The sequence below is a fragment of the Budorcas taxicolor genome, chromosome 20, assembly GCF_023091745.1.
Source record: "Budorcas taxicolor isolate Tak-1 chromosome 20, Takin1.1, whole genome shotgun sequence".
In the NCBI taxonomy this organism is placed as follows: Eukaryota; Metazoa; Chordata; class Mammalia; order Artiodactyla; family Bovidae; genus Budorcas; species Budorcas taxicolor.
The window spans coordinates 69,423,055-69,445,889 of record NC_068929.1 but is presented as its reverse complement, the minus strand read 5'-3'; positions in this window follow the sequence as shown (position 1 = coordinate 69,445,889).

The following is a 22,835-nucleotide window of genomic DNA, read 5'->3' as shown; positions in this document are numbered from 1 at the left end:
GAGCCTGGTGGGCTAAAGGCCATGGGGTTGCAAAGAGTCAAACACAACTTAGCGACTAAACAACAACACTAGAGAGTCTAGAAATTCAAGAACTGAAAAGGTAACTGTTTCTGGTCCCCAAACAATAAAATATTTGGAGGAACGTATAGTTTGAGCTGATCAAGTTCTGGTACACTTTCTGAATGAAATAACATGACCCAAGGCCAGGGTGTGAGTAAGTGTATAGCCTGCCCCTCAAACCCAATGTCCTCTAAGAGGCTGCTGCAGGAGAGAAAGCCACAACAGGGAGGAGGCCGGGAAACAGAGGAGATTCAAGAACAGTGTTTAGGAAAGATCTTATGGTGCAGTTACAGGTACATGGAATTGACTGATACAGGTACAGCAGCATCACTAAATTTCTGAGATGATTGGTCTGCCAGGAATACTGTGTGTGTATGCGTGCTAAGTCGCTACAGTCATGTCCCCGTGGAGCGCAGCCCACCAGGCTCCTCTGTCCATCGGGTTCTCCAGGCAAGAATACTGGAGCGGGTTGCCATATACTCCTCCAAGGGATCTTTCTGACCCAGGGATTGAACCTGTGTCTCTTAAGCCTCCTATATCGGCAGGTGTGTTTCTAACCTCACCCAGCACCACCTGGGAAGCCCAGGAATACCATGAGTCTGGAACAAAGAATCTTTTGATTATTGGCGGGCTTAGAAAACTTTGAGCCCCCAATCTTTCCTAAACAGGAAGTCAGTTCCTGAAGATGTACTGTCCCAAGGAGAACACACCTGAAATCCACTCATGTGGCCAAAGAAGTAGGAGGAAAGAGGAACCCCCAGAGAGTGGGTGATGTCTGGGGCTGTAACCCAGGAGTCCTGGAGACCAAAAGCCAGTTGTGTGTAGGGAACAAGGTATAAAGAAGGTTGAGAAGTGCTTGCAAACGAGACTCTCAACCAGGGCTGAACATTCTTGCAAACAAGATGTTCTGCCCAGTGTAGGGAACTAGGTTTAAGGAAGGTTGAGAAGTGCTTGCAAACGAGACTCTCAACCTGAGCTGAACATTCTTGCAAACGAGATGTTCAGCTAAGAATCCTGTTTGTTCCCATGGGAAAAGAACATTTCTTGCACACAAGGATGTTTCTCTGATTCCTCAAAAGGAGCAGACCCTGGGACAAAACGGATTCTAAGCTGATAAAGAAGTTTCCCAAAACAAAGTCTTAGCTGCAGTAAATAAGTCCAGGTAAAGGTTATCTCGCCCTGCGCCCGCACACTGTATAGTCTCTGAATCATAGTGCTTGGCAGCTTGCCCTGTAGGTTGTTGTGCAAGGGATATAAAATAAAGTAGCTGTAAGAAGCAAGTGTTAAAATATAAAGATTTAAACCACTCTGCAGTGTTGGTGTTTCATTCCGTCGCCAGCAGTTGTGGCCAGAGCTTCCCGGAGTCCAGAGTGCAGGGAGGCATGACCGCCATGCCTGTCCTGCAGGGCTGAAGCAACAGCTTCGAGTCAGCAATGGCTATGACCCTTCCTTTCTTCTTTTCACAAATGGGAGGGTTTCATGCAATTCTGTTCTGATTCAGCACTATAGATTCAAATCAGGGAAGTGGGTGCAAAATAATCCTCAGATCACAGGGGCCACACCTAAAGGAGCTTCCCCTGCTCTTCAGGGAGTGGCTGGAACCATTCCGAGATGCTGAGCTCTGAATTGGATGCTGAAACTGGGTGGGTGTCTGAGTTCTTGGGAAGGAGAGCAAGTTGTATTACCTGGAACTTAAAGCAATTCAGTGACCAGAAGGGTGGCCAGCAGCAGAAATGATGCTAAAACTGTATTACACGGCTTTACTTTCCTCCTGGAATCCAGGAGGCATTTCCTTATTCTTTTTGCAAATAGGTGTTATCTTACAATTAGTTTCAGCTGATAACAGTTTGAGTCAGAATGTTGAGAGCATGAAGCAGCTTGTGCTGTTAGATGAATCACAACCAAAACCTTCCATCACTTGTACTTTTTCTTCCCTTTCATGGTGCTCTTAGAGGCTAATTTTTTGAGGATGGCAGTTCCCCACCAACGGGAGGAGAACTTCCCAGAAGAGCCATCTAACCGGGGACAGCCACATGAGAACTTGAGAGAGTAAGAACTGACTGGTTATTGTGTTAAGTCACTAAGACTTGGGGGTTGTTGTAGCTTCTAGAATTACTTGCCTGAGAAATATTGCCTTGAATAATGATTAGGAGTTCACATGGTAAATAAAGAGGAAGGAAAAAATGTATTTCCAGTGCAGTGAGGACCCAGGTGCTGGAGCATGTTCATCAGAGGAGGTCCAGATGGATGCACAGCTCAGTCATATGGGAAAGACAATGGATGACAGCAAAATCAAAAGATAGAGTCTACATGGGCAAAAGGGAAGTTTAAGGTATTATTCTGCAAGCGTCGTAGAAACAGAAATTTTAAGTCAGAAATAATGTGATGTAATATCAGCTTTTAAAATACACCACAGGACACAAATTGAGAGCCTCTCTGAAATGCCTAACATTCTCTTCAAATATGTCAAGGTTATGAAGGGCAAGAATGACTGAGGAGCTGTTCTAGAGAGGAGGGGACCAAGGAGGCAACACAATGAAACAAGATGTGGGGCCTGGACTTCCATCCTGGAGCAGTTTTTAAAAATCCATAGGCAAACTGGTGACATTCTAACAAGATCTATATATGGTTTAGTTAAGAGTGCTCAACCAGTGTTTATCTCCTGGTTTGATAATTGCACAAAGGATATACGGGAATGCTCTACTATTTTGCAACTATCTTATAATCATCTAATTTTATTGCAAAATAGAAGAATTAGGAAATACATCTCAGGACCTAATATCAGGTTGAACATCTAAATGGGTGTTAGTGAGTTCTGTCACAAACGTCCCTGACAAGGGTGAGAGGTAAGTAGAATCCTAGCCATAAAACCGTCATCAGGTTATTAAGTCAGGACCTCAGATCTTAGACGAGATGGCCATGAACATGCGTGGCGCATGAAGCCAGACTCAAATGGAATCTCAGAGATTGGGCTGGTGCTTCTTTAATCCTTATTGTGTCCAGCCAAGATCTATCCTTGAAGCTGAGACATGGGCAAACATGGAGAGGCTAGGTAAATAGCCAAGAAAACGATTGAGAAGTGGACGAGATTCAGTATTCTGAACATTTAGGAGCTGATCTTGTTGAGCTGGATGACGGATGCACAAGCTTGACTACATCGATTTGATACATCTAGTACCTTCAGTGAAAGCTTCAATCTTCACAGAAGGTACTGGACTATGGATCACTATAAACTTAATTATACAGTGACTCCACTAGCAGCTGTTCTTTAAGACATGGTACCTTTACTGGAAAATATCAAAACAGCTCCTGGCATTCAGTATGTAGCTATGATCCGGCAGATGCTTTCATTTATTATTTTCCAACTTGCAAGAACCAGGAGAAGTTTGCTTTTACTTGGCAGAGCCACCAATATACCTTTGCAATCTTGCCTCAGAGTTGTATTCACTCATCTTCTCTGCCATAATCTAGTCTGTGGAATGGATATGTGGATAACTTGCAGGATGTCACATTGACCCTGTACATTTCTGGAATTACACAGATTACATCTGATCAAGAAGTAACAAGTACCTTCAGTGATATCTTAGTCTGCCATAACAAAACACCACACCTGGGCAGTTTAAACAACAGAAATTTATTGTCTCACTTCCACAAGATTCAAGTCTAAGATCAAGGGGCCAGCAGGGTTAGTTTCTGGCAAGATCTCTTTTTCTGGTTTGCAGATAGCTGCCTTTGCCCTGTATCCTCACCCAGCCTTTCCTTTGTGCACGCGGAGAGTGTGAGCACTAATATCTCTTCCTTTTATAAGGACACCAGTTATATATAATTAGAACCCCATCTATATGACCTCATTTAACCTCAGTAACCTGAGAAATCTGTATGAAGGTCAGGAAGCAACAGTTAGAACTGGACATGGAACAACAGACTGGTTCCAAATAGGAGAAGGAGTACATCAAGGCTGTATATTGTCACCCTGCTTATTTAACTTCTATGCAGAGTACATCATGAGAAACGCTGGACTGGAAGAAACACAAGCTGGAATCAAGATTGCCGGGAGAAATATCAATAACCTCAGATATGCAGATGACACCACCCTTATTGCAGAAAGTGAAGAGGAACTAAAAAGCCTCTTGATGAAAGTGAAAGAGGAGAGTGAGAAAGTTGGCCTAAAGTTCAAAATTCAGAAAATGAAGATCATGGCATTCGGTCCCATCACTTCATGGGAAATAGATGGGGAAACAGTGGAAACAGTGTCAGACTTTATTTTTTTGGGCTCCAAAATGACTGCAGATGGTGATTGCAAACCAAAGCTGAAAAAGACACATGTACCCTGTGTATAGTTCATTGCAGCACTATATACAATAGCTAGGACCTGGAAGCAACCTAGCTGTCCATCAGTGAAGTCAATGAAGAAGCTGTGGTACATAGACACAATGGAATATTACTCAGCCATAAAAAGGAACATATATGAGTCAGTTCTAATGAGGTGGATGAACCTAGAGTCTGTTATACAGAGTGAAGTAAGTCAGAAAGAGAAACACAAATATTGCATATTAAAGCACGTATATGGGATCTCTGAAGACAGTACTGATGAACCTATTTTCAGGGTGGCAGTGGAGGTGCAGACATAAAACACAGGGACATCGGGGTGGACACGGGGGTTGTGGGAGGAAGGAGAGGGCGGAATTAGCAGCTAGGGTAACATGGACATATACACTACCATATGTAAAACAGTAAGCAAGCGGGCATTTGCTGTATGACTCAGGAAACTCAAACCAGGGCTCTGTAACGAAAGAGAGGGGTGGGAAAGGGTGGGAGGTGGAAGGGAGGTTTGAGAGGGAGGGGACATATGGGTACCTTTCATCCATTCATATTGATGTCTAGCAGAAACCAATACAAGACTGAAAGTAATTAACCTTCCAATAAAAATAAGTGAATTAAAAAATGTTTCACTGTTTTCAGTGTGAAAGTCTTGCACATATTTTGATATGTCTGCTTCTGGGTACTTTGTTGTTCGGTTGCTCAATTGTGTCCAACTCTATGTTCAGGGACTGCAGCACACCAGGCTTCCCTCAACTTCACTGTCTCCCGGAGTTTGCTCAAACTCATGTCCATTGAGTCAGTGACACCATCCAACACTCTCTTCCTCTGTCTACCCCTTCTCCTCCTGCCCTCAATCTTTCCCAGCATCAGGGCTGGCCAAAGTATGGAAGCTTCAGCTTTAGCATCAGTCCTTCCAATGAATATTCAGGACTGATTTCCTTTAGGATTGACTGGTTTGATCTCCTTGCAGTCCAAGAGATTCTCAAGAGTCTTCTCCAGCACCACAGTTTGAAAGCACCAATTCTTCAGGCTCAGCCTTCTTTATGATCCAACTCTCACATCCATACCTGACTATTGGAAAAACCATAGCTTTGACTATATGGACCTTTGTTGGCAAAGTAATGTCTCTGCTTTTTATCATGCTGTCTAGGTTGGTCATAGCTTTCCTTACAAGGAGCAAGTGTCTTTTTATTTCATGGCTGCAGTCACCATCTGCAGTGATTTTGGAGCCTAAGAAAATAAAGTTTGTCACTGTTTCCATTGACTCTCCATCTATTTGCCATGAAGTGATGGGACGGATGCCGTGATCTTAGATTTCTGAATGTTGAGTTTTAGGTCAGCTTGTTCACTCTCTTCTTTCACCTTCATCAAGAGGCTCTTTAGTTCCTCTTCATTTTCTTCCATTAGGGTGGTGTCATCTGCATATCTGAAGTTATTGATATTTCCCCCGGCAATCTTCATTCCAGATTGTGCTTCATCCAGCCTGACATTTAGCAAGATGTACTCTGCATAGAGGTTAAATAAGCAGGGTGACAGTATACAGCTTTGATGTTCTCCTTCCCCCATTTGGAACCAGCCCACTGTTCCATGTCCGGAACAATTGTTGCTTCTTGACCTGCATACAGATTACTCAGGAGGCAGGTAAGGTGGTCTGGTATTCCCATCTCTTGAAGAATTTTCCACAATGTGTTGTGATCCACACAGTCCAAGCCAGGCTTCAACAGTATGTGAACCGTGAACTTCCAGATGTTCAAGCTGGTTTTTGAAAATCACTGGATCATTGAATAAGCAAGAGAGTTCCATAAAAACATCTACTTCTGCTTTGTTGACTATGCGAAAGCCTTTGTGTGGATCACAATAAACTGTGGAAAATTCTTCAAGAAATGGGAATACCAGATCACCTGACCTGTCTCTTGAGAAACCTATATGCAGGTCAGGAAGCAACAGTTAGAACTGGACATGGAACAACAGACTGGTTCCAAATAGGAAAAGGAGTACGTCGAGGGTGTATACTGTCACCCTGCTTATTTAAATTCTATGCAGAGTACATCATGAGAAACGCTGGGCTGGAAGAAGCACAAGCTGGAATCAAGATTGCTGGGAGAAATATCAATAACCTCAGATATGCAGATGACACCACTCTTATGGCAGAAAGCAAAGGTCTAAAGAGCCTCTTGATGAAAGTGAAAGAGGAGAATGAAAAAGTCGGCTTAAAACTCAGCATTCAGAAAACTAAGATCATGGCATCTGGTCCCATCACTTCATGGCAAATAGATGGGGAAACAGTGGATGACTTTATTTTTCTGGGCTCCAAAATCACTGCAGATGGTGAGTGCAGCCTTGAAATTAAAGGATGCTTGCTCCTTGGAAGAAAAGTTATGACCACCCTAGACAGCATATTAAAAAGCATAGACATTACTTTGCCAAAAAAGATCCATCTAGTCAAAGCTATGGTTTTTCCAGTAGTCATGTATGGATGTGAGAGTTGGACTATAAAGAAAGCTGAGCGCCGAAGAAAGGATGCTTTTGAACTGTGGTGTTGGAGAAGACTCTTGAGAGTCCCTTGGACTGCAAGGAGATCCAACCAGTCCATTCTAAAGGAAATCAGTCATGAATATTCCTTGGAAGGACTGATGCGAAAGCTGAAACTCCAATGCTTTGGCCACCTGACGCGAAGAACTGACTCATTTGCAAGACCCTGATACTGGGAAAGATTGAAGATGGGAGGAGAAGGAGACAACAGAGGATGAGATGGTTGGATGGCATCACTGACTCAATGGACATGAGTTTGGGTAAACTCCAGGAGTTGGTGATGGACAGGGAGGCCTGGCGTGCTGCAGTCCATGGGATCGCAAAGAGTCAGACACAACTGAGCAACTGAACTGAACAGAACTTAACACAGTCGAAGGCTTTAGCATAGTCAATAAAGCAGAGGTAGATTTTCTTCTGGAATTGTCTTGTTTTTTGTATGATCCAACTAATGTTGCAATTTGATCTCTGGTTTCTCTGCCTTTTCTAAATCCAGCTTGAATATCTGAAGTTTTTGGCTCAAATACTATTGAAGTCTAGCTTGGAGAATTTTGAGCATTACCTTGGTAGCATGTCAAATGAGTGCAAACGTGTGGTAGTTTGAACATTCTTTGGGACTGGAATGTAAACTGACCTTTTCCAGTCCTGTGGCCACTGCTGAGTTTTCCAATTTGCTGGCATATTTACTGCAGCACTTTAACAGCATCATCTTTTAGGATTTGAAATAGCTCAACTGGAATTCCTTTACCTCCACTAGCTTTGTTCGTAGTGATGCTTCCTAAGGCCCACCTGACTTCAAATTGCAGGGTGTCTGGCTCTAGGTGAGTGATCGCATCATCATGGTTTTCTGGGTCATGAAGATCTTTTTTGTATAGTTCTTCTGTGTAGTCTTGCCATTTCTTCTTAATATCTTTTGCTTCTGTTAGGTCCATACCATTTCTGTCCTTTATGGTACCCACCTTTGCATGAAATATTCCTTTGGTATCTCTAATTTTCCTGAAGAGATTTCTAGTCTTTCCCATTCTGTTGTTTTCCTTTATTTCTTTGCATTGTTCACTTAAGAAAGCTTTCTTATCTCTCCTTGCTATTCTTTGGAACTCTGCATTCAGAAGAGTGTATTTTTCCTTTTCCCCTTTGCCTTTAGCTTCTCTTCTTTTCTCAGCTATTTGTAAAGCTAGATATTTTATTTTTATGCTCTTGTCAATGACACATTTTTTAAAATGTCATAGTCTACTTCCTTATTGCTGGTGTGTAGAAACTCAATTGATTTTTGTTTGTATGTTAGCTTTGTGTTCAGTCACTGTGCACCATCTGATTATTAATTTGAATACTTTGGAGGTTTCTTTGGCTTATCTAGGTACACAATGATGTCATCAGCAAATGAGTTTTATTTCTTTATAATTCTTTTGCTTTTTTTTTTTTCATGGTTTGTTACAAACAGAAGACCTTCCATATGATAGTGATATCATATGGAAAACATGATATCCTCATCTTACTCCTGATCTCATGGGAAGTTTCAATATTTTACCATCAAGAGGTTTAGTTCACTGTTTTTGTTTATGCTTCTTATTAGAATAAGGACGGCCCATTCTCTCCCTGGTTTTCAAGTGTTGTTTGGATTTCTAAATCATAAGTGAAAGTGAAATTTGCTCAGTTGTGTCCAACTGTTTGCAACCCGATGGACTATACAGTCCATGGAATTCTCCAGGCCAGAAAACTGGGGTGGGTAGTCTCCTGCATTGCACGTGGATTCTTTACCAGCTGAGCTACCATCATGATTGGGTGTGAAATCTCACATGTCTTTTTCCCCTGAATCTGTCTAGAGGATGATATGCCGTTTCTCCTTCTTACGTTCATGTGGCAAAAGAGGTAGCTTGATTTCAGATGTTAAACCTTCTGTTATAATTAACCCAAATTTGACTTTATGTATCACTGTATTTAGATAGCATCACTGACTCAATGGACATGAATTTGAGCAAACTCCAGGAGATAGTGGAGGACAGGGAAGCCTGGCGTGCTGCTGTCCACAGGGTTGCAATGATCAGACAGGACTGAACAACACCATATTTATATGTTGCTAAATTTTGACTCTGGGTCCAGCTCATCCTCTGGACTGCTGGTGCTGCTGACCAGCTGTGTGCCCAGGCCATCACCAAGTCCTAGGCTGTGGACCTGCACGGTGGCTGTGCCCAGAGGCAGAGTATCTCTTGAGACGGAAGTTTCCCTGACGGTCGCCCACGGTGCCCTTTGTGATCTCACCTTGAAGGTGGGACCTGCATAGTCCGTATGTCCACCAGCTTCTGATGAGCTAGTGAGTGACCGCCTCTCAGATCAGCAGTCCCCCTGAGCCCCTCCCACACCCATCAGCCCTGATTCCTAAAATTAGACCTCCATTCTCACAATGCTCCCAGTGACTCTGTTTTTCTGATAGAATGCTGACTCACCAGCGAGAAGAAGAGGATTGACCAGAGCCTGGGAAGTTATTTTGTATTGTGAGATTAAACAGTTCAGAATGAATTTGTAACTGCAATGACTTTTCATTAACAACAGAGCTTTAAAAAAAGGCAACAACTATTTAGAAATACAAAAAAAGGTTGATAGAAACACAGCTTTAGGCAATATAATATGAAAGCAGGGATGTTTTGCTAGAAAGAGGCAAATAACTCAAATGGATTTGATGAGAATTAGAAAACCAGGAAAGAACTCTTGAAATATTAAAAGTTATGAAAACTCGATCAATAACATTGTAAGATAATTTTACAAATCCTTACCCTGAAATCTTTAAGGAGCCAATGTCCCCATATTAAATCACATGAGTCTCACAGACACCAAAACTTTAATAAAATATTGGCATCTATTGCTTAGTGGTCTATTCTAGTAATAATCTACTATGTCTATGCATATTATATTGCTGAAATGTAAGGATGATTGAACATAATTGAAGCTGTTGTGTAATTCTTGAATGAATAAATAGGTCAAAATAGAAAGGCTTTTATGATTTTTTGATAAACATCAAAAAGGTGTTTGATAACATTCATTTCTAAATTTTTTTAAAAAGCTTCTAGAACTAGAAATAGAATGCCATTTTCTTAAAAGTCTAACAACTTATTGGAAATAAGCAGGTAAATTATATTTAGCAATGAAAAATATGGCACTCCCATTAAAATAAAAAATAAGAAAAGTGCCTACAATCACAGGTATGGTTAGTCACTGATTTGAAAATTTTAGACAATGAAGTAAGGTGAATAAACCATGAAGCCGCATACTGCAAAGTGGGAGAGAATACTTTCTGTTTTTACAGGTAATTTGATTGTCTGCCAGAAAAGCCCAAGGAAATCAACTCATAAAAATATTTTAATTAACAACAAACTCTAATTGAGTGGTTGGTTATCAATAAAAAGATCATTATCTTTGTGACATAGCAGCAATAACAGTAAACTTAAAAAAATCACATAATTTCAATTAAAAAATAAAGATACTAGCAAGAAACATAAACCACAAGTACAAGGACTTGTCTAGTGGCCCAGTGGCCAAGACTCTGTGCTCCCAACGCAAGAGGCCCGGGTTCAAGCCCTGGTCAGGGAACTAGATCCCACATCACAACTGTGCAGTGAAATAAACAAATATTTAAAAAATAAATAAGCAAATGTTCAGGAAGTTTCCTGGTGGTCCAGCGGTTAGCACTTTCACTGCCATGGCCTGGGTTCAGTCCCTGACCAGAGAACTAAGATCTTGCAAGCCACGTAGCTAGGAAAAAAAAAAAAAATGTGCAGAGTCACTGTGAAGTCACTATTAGCACTTTACTTCAAGACATGAAGTTCTTGAATAAATGACAGACACAACATTCCTCTGGGTAGAAAGATTTAGATTAATTCTTATATATAATACAATTTAATAGAATTAGTTTATAAGCTCTAAAAATATAATATAATTTAATACATTATAATTTATGGAATCCTACTGCGTCTTTCTTGACCTTGACAAAATTATTCTAAGATTTACCTGGAACAATAAATACCTTTATTGAAATATACAAGATAATGTGTTTCTTGTAAAGTAACTTAACATTTAGGAATCCCCCCCACCACCCCACCTTATAGGACATTGAGGTGAGGTGAAGTTGCTCAGTCGTCCAACTCTTTGCGACCCCGTGGACTGTAACCTACTAGGCTTCTCCATCCATGGGATTCTCCAGGCAAGAATACTGGAGTGGATTGCCGTTTCCTTCTCCAGGGGATCTTCCTGACCCAGGGATCGAACCCGGGTGTCCCGCATTGGAGGCAGATGCTTTAATCTCTGAGCCACCAAGGACATTAAACATGCCAATTTACAATCTAATAATTAAAATGGTATTTTTCTGGTTGAAGAATGGACAGAGTAATGGACAGAACAGAAAGAAACTTTAGAAACATACATCACAATAGTCAGAGACATACTGGACTGGATTGCTAATTATTTGGAAAAACTAAATCAGATTTCCTATTTCACAGTTTACACACAATCAGCTCAAATACATTAAGTTTTTTTTTTTTGACTGCATCAGGTCTTAGCTTCGGCACGGGGCGGGGGGGCTTAGTGGTTGTGGCACAGCGGCTCAGTCGCCCCTTGGCATGTGAGATCTTAGTTTTCAGATCAGGGAGGGAACGTGCGTCCCCAGCATTGGAAGGCAGATTCTCAACCACTGGCCCACCAGGGAAGTCCCAAGATGCATTGTTTTAAATTTGAGATATAAACGCATATGTTTAATTCCACCATAGATGCATACTATAAAGCAGACCTTATGGTGGAAATAAACACATGCATTCAACTGGTTGAGGGATGTCTAAGTGTGACTCACAGTCAGAAAAAAGTATTCTATGAATAGTTCATGCCTTCACTGTGCTTGATCATTACTCTCGAAATACTATAAAACCCACTGAAATGTTGTTTCATGTTTCACGATCCACCACTTGAAAACAGTACGCAAGTTCTTCGCTGGAATTATTTTCTCAGACAACACAAAAGTCACAAATGTAGAGGATATTTCCAGTATTGGGCCTAAGTTTACCGTGAGTGTTTTTTCTGCCATGAAATTACACATCACCTTTCAGACATTAGGAGACTGCGTCCTGAGTGGTCTCGACTTGAATTTAAACATGTCTAGCTTTCAGATGGACAGGGAGGCCTGGCGTGCTGCGATTCATGGGGTTGCAAAGAGTCGGACACGACTGAGCCATTGAACTGAACTGAACTGAGCTTTCAGAAATGTTAACTAGCAACTGTAAATGATGTGCCAGTGTGGGCAGTAATTGTTCACAGCTACTTTAAATGCTTGCATTCTGGAAATGCCTTTGCCTCCCCAGCCAGTCTGTTTTGCTTTAGGCATTTTGCAAACAAGATGCTTTCGAAACAAAACTTTCTAACTCCCCGGGTGGCAGGGGGTGGGGCGGGGGGAGTGTTTTGTCATTTTATTGTTTAGAAATGAAATGGATTCATCTGCCTGCTATAAGACAAGCCTTTGTTACGTACTGACCTAATTGCAGGATTTCTGCATATATTTCTTATGACACTTCAAATTTCACAAACTCATTCTTAGAGGTTAGTGGTTAAGAAGCAAGGTGAAAGTTTCACCTCCCTCCAATAGCTGTGTCTGGTAGAAAACACATGCTGTGATTTGTGCCTCTAAAACAAGCTGAGTCCATTGTCCTGAGAAAGAGCCAGTTCTTTGGGAAACAACTTAGCCAAGATCACATGCGAACGGCATGATGAAATGTAGGGTTTCATTATAAAGCACATGCAACCCACTCCAGTATTCTTGCCTGGAAAATCCCATGGACAGGGAAGTTCCCATGGCAGGTGCAGTCCATGGGGTTGCAAGAGTTGGACATGACTTAGTGACTAAACCACCATTTCAAAAGGAAAGGAAGTAATTTTTAAAGTTTTTATTGAAGTGTAGTTGATTTACAATGTGGTATTAGTTTCAGGTATATAGCAAAGTGATTCAATTATACATACATATTCTTCAGCTTCTTTCCCCTTATAGATTATCACAAGATACTGAGCAGAGTCCCCTGTGCTAGACAGTAGGTCCTTGTTGGTTACCTGTTTTACTGGGCTTCCCTGGTGGCTCAGAGGTTAAAGCATCTGCCTGCAATGTGGGAGACCTGAGTTTGATCCCTGGGTCGGGAAGATCCCCTGGAGAAGGAAATGGCAACCCACTCCAGTATTCTTGCCTGGCGAATTCCATGGATGGAGGAGCCTGGTGGGCTACAGTCCACGGGGTCGCAAAGAGTCGGACATGACTGAGCAACTTCACTTCACTTCAGTGTGTATCTGTTAATCCCTATCTCCTAATTTATCCTCCCCTGTTTCCCCTTTAGGCTTCCCTGGTGGCTCAGACGATAAAGCATCTGCCTACAATGCAGGAGGCCTGGGTTCGATTCCTGGGTCGGGAAGATCCCCTGGAGAAGGAAATGGCAATCCACTCCAGCACTCTTGCCTGGAAAATCCCATGGACAGAGAAGCCTGATAGGCTACAGTCCGTGGGGTCGCAAGAGTCTGACACACTGAGCATCCCTAAATCTGTTTTTGTGTCTGTGAGTCTCTTTCTGCTTTGGAAATAAGTTCCTTTTTATCTTTGTTGCTGTTCAGTTGCTCAGTTGTGTCCCACTCTTTGTGACCCCATGGACTGCAGCACACCAGGCTTCCCCATCCTACACTATCTCCCAGAGCTTGCTCAAATTTGTGTCCATTGAGTTGGTGATGCCATCTCATCCTCGGTCACCCCGTTCTCCTCCTGCCTTCAGTCTTTCCCAGTATCAGGGTCTTTTCCAAGGAGTCGACTCTTCGCATCAGGTGGCCGAGGTATTGGAGCTTCAGCTTCAGCATCAGTCCTTCCAGTGACTGTTCAGTGCTGATTTTTTTTTAAATCATTTTTCCTTTGGATCCCACATGTAGGTGATATCATTCCCTTCTGGAAGTGAATTTTAAGAATATTATTTGATTGAGCCAAAGATAAAGACAAAATAAATTGAACATCTCCTTTTGGGCTTCCCTGATAGCTCATTTGGTAAAGAATCCACCTGCAATGCAGGCGACCCTGGTTCTATCTCTGAGTCAGGAAGGTCCCCTGGAGAAGGGATAGGCTACCCAGTCCAGTATTCTTGGGCTTCCCTGGTGGCTCAGCTGGTAAAGAATCTGCCTGCAATACGGGAGACGTGGGTTGGGAAGATTCCCTGGAGAGAGAAAGGCTACCCACCCCAGTATTCTGGCCTAGAGAATGCCATGGACTAGTCCATGGGGTCACAAAGAGTCAGACATAACTGAGTGAATTCCACTTCACTTTTCCTCTAAGTGACATTTTGGGGAACTTTTAGCACCCGATAATCCATGTCAGCAATTGTGTTAAATTCACTGGACACCACTTGACTGATCGAGTGACCCATTTCAATCTTACTGTTTTAACTTTTTTTGTTCCGTTGCTCAGCCGTGTCTCTCTGTGACCTCTTGGACTGTAGTCCACCAGGCTCCTCTTTCCATGGGGTTCTCCAGGCAAGAATACTGCAGTGGGTTTCCATGACCTTCTCCAGGGGATCTTCCCCACCCAGGGATCAAATCCGCGTGTCCTTACACGTTTCTTGCACTGAGGACAGATTATTCACTGCGGAGCCACTGGGGAAAGCCGTTTTTCTTGGTAAGGACTTATGTTTTCAAAACAACGTGGAAAAGTTTCTCCCTTGTCCGCTAAGCTGAGTTCTTCAGGATAGCGGCCAGCTCAGAGCCTGGCACCCTGGCGTGGGGTGGTTGCTTCTTAAATATTTACAGATTGGAATGTCTTTCTTGTCTTCAGATTCCTTTTTCTGCTGCCTGTGGCAGGAGATGAACCATGTCTTGTCTGCTGCTTGTTTGAAACTTCTGTAGTTCTTTTAAAAGATCTGGACCCAGATGGGTTTAGGGACGTTTCGGAGAAGGCAATGGCACCCCACTCCAGTACTCTTGCCTGGAAAATCCCATGAACGGAGGAGCCTGGTAGGCTGCAGTCCATGGGGTCGCTAGGAGTCGGACACTACTGAGCAACTTCACTTTCACTTTTCACTTTCATGCGTTGGAGAAGGAAACAGCAACCACTCCAGTGTTCTTGCCTGGAGAATCCCAGGGACGGGGGAGGCTGGTGGGCTCCCGTCTCTGGGGTCGCACAGAGTCGGACATGACTGAAGCGATTTAGCAGTAGGAGCCTCCCCTGAGATGCTGCGATATCTCTGCCCACTGTGAGAAGGCCCAGTGCCCTCCCTGTCAATCAGGAAAAAGGGGAGGAGCCGCTGGAAACACGCCACACCCGCGTGCATTGAGCGCCTCCTGCCGGCCAGCCGCGGAGCTGGGGCGGTGCCGGGCTCAGTGTCCCAAGACTCCTGCTGTGATGAATCCTGCAGTCCACCTGGAGCACTGAGTAAAAGGGTCATAATCAAGTGACACCAGAGTTACCTCATTCCAGGCAATGGGAGAAGCCCACCTCTCCTTTTCAAAATCACTTGGGTGATGTTCAGAATGACTGTCAGTCTCCACCTCCCAGTTCCATCTCTCTGTGGCCAGGAAAAGTCCTGCAAAGATTTTGGCTGCACCCAGGTCTGGGAGGTTCAGGTTACACTGGGAGAGGCAAAGATGAGGTTGAGAGAAACTTTCAGAGAATCGACAAACCCTGAATGCAGGTCAGAGACAAGAAAGCTGGCTCAGAGGCTGTGAGCTCAGAGGCTGTGAGCAAAGAACTCTGAGAGTCTGGGCTCCAGCAAGTGGGGGAGTGGTTTGGGGAAAGGCTGGTCTGGAGACTGAGGTCCAGTTGGGAGGATCTTGAATGTCAGTTCTTTTATTCAGCAAACAACATTGTACGGGACACCCTGTTGAGCTCTGCTGAAGGGTGGGAAGGTTGGCAGTCTCCCTGTCCCAGCCCGGGGCAGGAGACGGGGACATCACCAAGGTCACCTCACTCTGAGCTGGCTCATGGTTCATGGCCCATGGTTGGTCCTATGAAGACTTTCTGCCCAGAACTTTTAGCACCTGCTTCCAAGCCTTGACCTTTTGCTCCTTGGGGCAGGACCTTCCCTGCGACTGAGGTAGGTAGGTAGAAGCCCTCATTCTGACTTTCTGATGGGAGGAGTCACACAGACGGTCCCTAAAGTGTTCCCTGCTGTCCATCCTGCGCCCGTCTTGTGGGAGGGACTCCACACAGGTCTGTGCAGTAATTGCGTCATGAACGTGCAAGTGGATGGATTTATCTACAGAAGAATTGAGACAGACACAACCATGAAAACAAAGCAAAACCTTCACCATCTGAAGTGGTTTCTTATCTCCAGACATCCTGATGGCAAAACATTCACCAATCTTGAATATTTTTAAGATAAAAAGAAATGGACTGGTTAATGGCTGTTTTTAAACTTAGCCAGACTGAGGCAGAGCCTGCAAACCCCAGAAGCAGCTTGGACCACAGCAGCATCGTCTGTGAGTGGGTGGACCACTGGTGAGAAGCAGTACCTGCAAGGTAGCATCCTTCACCCAGAGGTGTTGTGGGAGCTGATTATTGGAGCATCGTTCCTCCTGGTTGTTATCCGTCTTCTATCAGAGGGCCACCCATCACATCTTCTCCCTCGGGCATGGCTTCAGCCAGCAGAATGAGACTGTATGTAGCATCACCACATCCCAGCAGAACACTGAGAGTCACCTGCGGCTTGGCTAGGTCTCCCTTTTCCCTCGCTGTGGGGCTGAGAGGGGCTGCTGCTCCTCCTGTGAGGGTCCCTGAATGGTGAAAGCATGATGGAGATAGTGCGGGGGAGGTGTTGCCCTTGTTATTCCTAGAAGCCGGTGAGATGGGGTCATGGGTCGTTCAGTTCAGTTCAATTCAGTTGCTCAGTCGTGTCCGACTCTTTGCGACCCCATGAATCGCAGCACGCCAGGCCTCCCTGTCCATCACCAACTCCCGGAGTTCACTCAGACTCACATCCGTCGAGTCAGTGATGCCATCCAGCCATCTCATCCTCTGTCGTCCCCTTCTCCTCCTGCCCCCAATCCCTCCCAGCATCAGGGTCTTTTCCAATGAGTCAACTCTTCACATGAGGTGGCCAAAGTACTGGAGTTTCAGCTTTAGCATCATTCCTTCCAAAGAACACCCAGGGCTGATCTCCTTTAGAATGGACTGGTTGGATCTCCTTGCAGTCCAAGGGACTCTCAAGAGTCTTCTCCAACACCACAGTTCAAAAGCATCAATTCTTTGGCACTCAGCTTTCTTCACAGTCCAACTCTCACATCAGTACATGACCACCGGAAAAACCATAGCCTTGACTAGACTGACCTTTGTTGGCAAAGTAATGTCTTTGCTTTTGAATATGCTATCTAGGTTGGTCATAACTTTTCTTCCAAGGAGTAAGCGTCTTTTAATTTCATGGCTGCAATCACCATCTGCAGTGATTTTGGAGCCCCCCAAAATAAAGTCTGACACTATTTCCACTGTTTCCCCATCTATTTCCCATGTAGTAATGGGACCAGATGCCATGATCTTCGTTTTCTGAATGTTGAGCTTTAAAGAGCCAACTTTTTCACTGTCCTCTTTCACTTTCATCAAGAGGCTCTTTAGTTCCTCTTCTGCAGCTGGGAGGAGCTACCCCATGTCCAAGGAGTGGTGGCTGCACGGGCGCAGGAGTGCCTAGAGGAGCTACTCCACATTCAAGGTCAGGAGGGGCAGCGGTGAGAAGATACCCCTCGTCCAAGGTAAGGAGCAGCGGCTGTGCTTTGCTGGAGCAGCCATGAAGAGATACCCCACGTCCAAGGTAAGAGAAACCCAAGTGGGTCATTACTGCAGCATAAATGAGCAAAGCTGACTAATGAAGCAATTTTAAAATTTAATTTAATTCAGTTTGTGGCCGTGCTGCTTGACTTGTGGGATCTTAGTTCCCTGACCAGGGATTGAACCCTGGGCCCAGACAGTGAGAGCTCAGAGTCCTAACCACTGGACTGCCAGGGAGTTCTTGCGATTTGTATTTTAAACTGTTAAACCACACAGAGTAGGCCAAAGGAAGTGTGTATTAGGCCAGTGTGTTCTTTGAAACACAATGCCCATGCCCTCCCAGGCAGGAAGATTGATGTGATCTCAGTGCTTCTGGCCTGTCTGAACTTCTGCCTCCTGCAAGGTGTCTGGGCCAGGACGGGCAAATGCAGCACGCAGGAGCACCCTCCTTCCAGCCCCTTCCTGTAGGGGGATTTGCTGACCCCACCCACTCAGAAGACTCTTGAGAGTCCCTTGGACTTCAAGGAGATCCAACCAGTCCCTCCTAAAGGAAATCAGTTCTGAATATTCATTGGAAGGACTGATGCTGAAGCTGAAACTCCAATACTTTGTCCACCTGATGCAAAGAGCTGACTCATTGGAAAAGACCCAGATTCTGGGAAAGATTGAGGGCAGGAGGAGAAGGGGACGACAGAGGATGAGATGGTAGGATGGCATCACCAACTCAATGGACATGAGTGTGAGTAAGCTCTGGGAGTTGGTGATGGACAGGGAGGCCTGGCATGCTGCAGTGCATGGGGCTGCAAAGAGTCAGACACAACTGAGTGACTGAACTGAACTGAACTGAACCCACTCCTTTAAAATACCAAGTGAAAGTGAAAGCTTTCACCTTTTCTCTGCTGGTGGTAACACCCAGACCTTAATTACAGCCAGTGGTCTGTGAAGGAAGCACAGGTGCTGGTTTGAAGCTTCAGGAACAGGTTCCCTCTCGCTTGCTCAGTCATTTCCAGGGGGCTGCCCTGTGCTTTGGAGAACATGACGTCCTTGTGTTTCTCCCAATGACTGTTTTGTTTCTGCTGTGGCCGCCATTCACGTTGGGGGGCTCTAACTATTGCCCTGTGTGTGTGTGTGTGTGTGTGTGTGTGTGTGTGTGTGCGCGCACACTTAGTCGTGTCTGACTCTGTGCAACCCCATGGACTGGAGCCCATCAGGCTCCTCTGCCCATGAAATTTTCCAAGCAAGAACACTGGAGTGGGTTGCCATTTCCTCCCTCCAGGGGATCTTCCCGCCCCAGGGATCAAACCCGTGTCTCTTGCGTCTCCCTGCTTTGGCAGGTGGGTTCTTTACCACTAACGATACTTGGGACACCTGGCCTGAATCAAATTCAGAAGGAAGGCAATGTGAGGATGAGGATTTTTCTCAGCAAACAGCCAATTTGGTGGACCGGGCTGCCCTGGCCCTGTCTCCATCTGCCCTTGTGGCCGCATGGAATCCACTAGCAATGTCTCCCCAGCAAGTCTTCGCGTCCAGGCCTGCCTCCAGCTCCAGGGCTGCTTGGCTGGGCCTGCGAGGTCTCACTGTCGTGAGAAAAGAACCCACAGCTCTGTCAACTCGCTATTTTTAGGCCTGAGTGGACTTCAGCCAGTTCCCCAAGTGTAGTAATTACTCAGCTATTTTATTGAATAGAGCCTTGAAAAATGACAGCACACATCCTAACTCCACTCAGAAATTCAAATGGGCTGAAAAATGCCACGCAGTGGGTCCAGGCAGACGGTGACGCGTCTGCTTGCCCCGCCGTCAGGCTGGTTCCATCCCCATTTGTCTGTTCTGCTCACCGACACCCCCTGGGCGAGCTCACCGCCCGCGCTCCATGCCAGCAGGGAAGGCTTCCCTCCCAGTCGCGCCTCTCCAGACCAGCTCCTCGTCCAAATGCATCACTTCTGTGGCCGGCTGCCTCCTGGGTATCTCCCCGGGATGTCAGGCCAGGACATCACAAACCTCATGTTTCCAAAGGAGCTGCCTCCTGCTGCCCTGTGTCTCCATCTAGGAGAGGAAGCCTCTCAGTTGCTCAGGGCACCACCTGGGGTCCCTTTATTCTCCCCTCTGCCTCACTCATCAGTCAATCCGAATGATTCTGCCTTCAGACTGCACCCGCCCCCCACACCCAACCATAATGGTACCAGCATCCACATTTCTTCGGTGGGATGGCCAAGGCCCCAGACTGGTCCCCTGTCTGGATCCCTCCCTCTCGCTGGTTCCCTTCCACTCAGGGCAATTTGTTAGGAATGTAGACTCTGCCTCCATCCCTGGGCTCAGAATCCTCTTGCCCTGGCCCGTGAAGAGGGACATGTGTCTGTGGGTCTTGCTGGCCCTCGTCTCTAGTCATTCCATGTCACACACGGACGTTCTTGACCCAAGTGACAGTTCAGCAGCAACTGGGAACCGACATGTTCCGGCCCACATCCTTGACCCGAGTGACGGTTCAGCAGCAACTGGGAACCGACATGTTCCAGCCCACGGGCCCAAGGGCTCCGTTTGCACAATAGAACAAAACAGACCCTCGGAGAGTTTGTCTGGGGATGAAGATCTATTAGAGAAATAGAAAAATGAATGAGTTCATCAGACCTGCGGAGCAGTGAGCTCTTCTCTTTCATCACCAGGGAAGTTGGAGCCTGACCAAGAGCGAAAAAACAGGAAGCAGGGCCCTTGACTGCATCTTTCCACTGCGAGCAAGAGGAAACTAGGAAACTGAGGGTGTAAGGAAAATTCTAGCTTCTTTAAGAACCTCTGAGGGACTTCCCTTGTGATCCAGGGGTAAGAATCCGCCTTGCGATGCAGGGAAAGTGGGTTCAAACCCTGGTCGGGGAACTAAGATCCCACATATGGCAGAGCAGCTAAGCCTGGGCATTACAACTACAGTCTGCGCATTGCAACAAAAAATCCTGCATGCAGCAACTAAGACCCAATACAGCCAAACAAATAAAATATTTTAAGAAGAACCTCTGAGAAATAACATGAATACACGTGTAGGACAGATGCTCTGTGCCCGTCACTCTGGTAAGCACTCCACAGGTGTTGACTCTTTTAATCTTCATGCAGTCCTATGCACGTGTGTGTGTGCTAAGTCCCTGCAATCGTGTCCGACTCTTTGCGACCCTGTGGACCGTAGCCCTCCAGGCCCCTCTGTCCATGGGATTCTCCAGGCAAGAATACTGGAGTGGGTAGACATGTCCTCCTCCAGGGGATCTTCCCGACCCGGGGATCGAACCGCATCTCCTAAGTCTCCTACATTGGCAGGCAGGGTCTTCACCACTAGCGCCATCCTATGCATAAGTTCGAATTATTGTCACCGTTCTGCCAAAGGAGGCGACTCGGGCCACCCAGGTTAATCAGCTTGCCCGAGGCCCCACAGTCAGGAAACAAACAGGAGAGTGATTGCAATGTGAACTGGCTCCCGCAGGCCCTGTTCTTACACAAAGAAACTGACCTTGGTTTGAGAACTGGCTGTCCCAGTCAAGCGCTAAGGCAGAGGGAAATTTCAGCAAACCCCTGAGATGAGAGCCTGGGTCCCCGTATACCTGGCACAGCTTCCCTGTGCAGGGCAGTAGCTTACGAATGCCTCGGGCTGTGTAAGGAAGGTTTGGACCTGGCTGCTGGTGACCTCCGTCAGAGGGGGACCGAGCCCGGGGCTGCAGGAAGCGCCTGAGACTCTGGGGTGTAATGTGTGAACACTCAGGCAGAGCTTCTGGTTGTGGAGGCTTCTCCAGGGAGCGGGAGAAACGCTGAAGCCAAGGAGCCTCCATGAGGCGAGAATGAGAGACCACCAAAGAGAACCCTCCTGTTTCACCTTCAGGTTGCCTATCTACACTGGAGGTTTACAGCCGCTTGCATCTGTGGTTCTCCTCTGGCGGGAGGCGGAGTCCGGCAGGTGGTGGCGGCTGCAAGGTGGTCTGCTGGGCTTGTAGAGGAGCCCCTGGTCGGCTTGCCCAGGCTGGGGCTCCTGCGTGTCCTCCATCTGGGGGTCCTGGCCCGGGCTCCTCGCTGGAAGCTCCCGGCTCCTCCCTCTTCCCTTCCTCCACGTGGAATCAATTATGGGCCCGATGATCTTACCTCCAAAACATCCTGCGGCAGCCTCAGTGCTGCGGTCTGCCAGACGCGTTTCCTTTCTGCTGGGCTCGTGGCTCTATTACACTTTATATACTCCCCCAGTTAGGTGGGGCCGAGAGCGTGAGTTCTGGCCACCGGGCTGCCCACTGCTACAGATGTGGGCCATGCTAGGCCTGACCCCGAACCTCCCACCGGACCCATCATCCTGCTCCTTCCCTCCCCTGCCGGTCCTTGCTGGGTACCGGGGGAGCCTGCTGGGCCCAGGGAAGCCAGCACCCCTGGACAGGGTAGCTTGCGTCCCTGAAGGACCTTCACATGCCCTCCCTGCCCACACCCAGGCCCCATCAGGCCCAGCTGGACGCAAGTATGAATGAGAGACAAACCCACTGTGGCCTGCTGCTGAGACCTGAGGGTTTTCCTTCCAAGAGGCACAGCCCCTGACCTGAGCGAGTTTATCTTCAACTAAATTTTCCTTTGCAAACCTAACACCGTGCTCGTTATTGACTTTCCAGTTCTCTCCTCAGGCCCTAGGTCATCAGCCACTATCACCCCTCATCCAGCCTTGTGCATCGAAATTCCATCTCCTGAGGCAGAGTGAAAGTGAAAGTCGCTCAGTCCTGTCAGACTCTTTGCAACACCATGGACTATACATTCCATGGAATTCTCCAGGCCAGAATACTGGAGTGGGTACCCTTTCCCTTCTCCAGGGGATCCTCCCAACCCAGGAACTGAACCCAGGTCTCCCACATTGCAGGTGGATTCTTTACCAGCGGGGCCACAAGGGAAGCCCAAGAAAACTGGAGTGAGTAGCCTTTCCCTTCTCCAGGGGATCCTCCCAACCCAGGGATTGAACCCGGGTCTCCTGCATCGTAGGCAGATTCTTTACCTGCTGAGCCACGAGGGAAGCCCAAGAGTACTGGAGTGGGTAGCCTATCCCTTCTCCAGGAGATCTTCCCGACCCAGGGATTGAACTGGGGCCTCCTGCATTGCAGGCGGATTCTTTACCAGCTGAGCTATGAGGGAAGCCCCCTGAGGCAGAGTGAGTCTCCTTAAACAACTCAGCTCC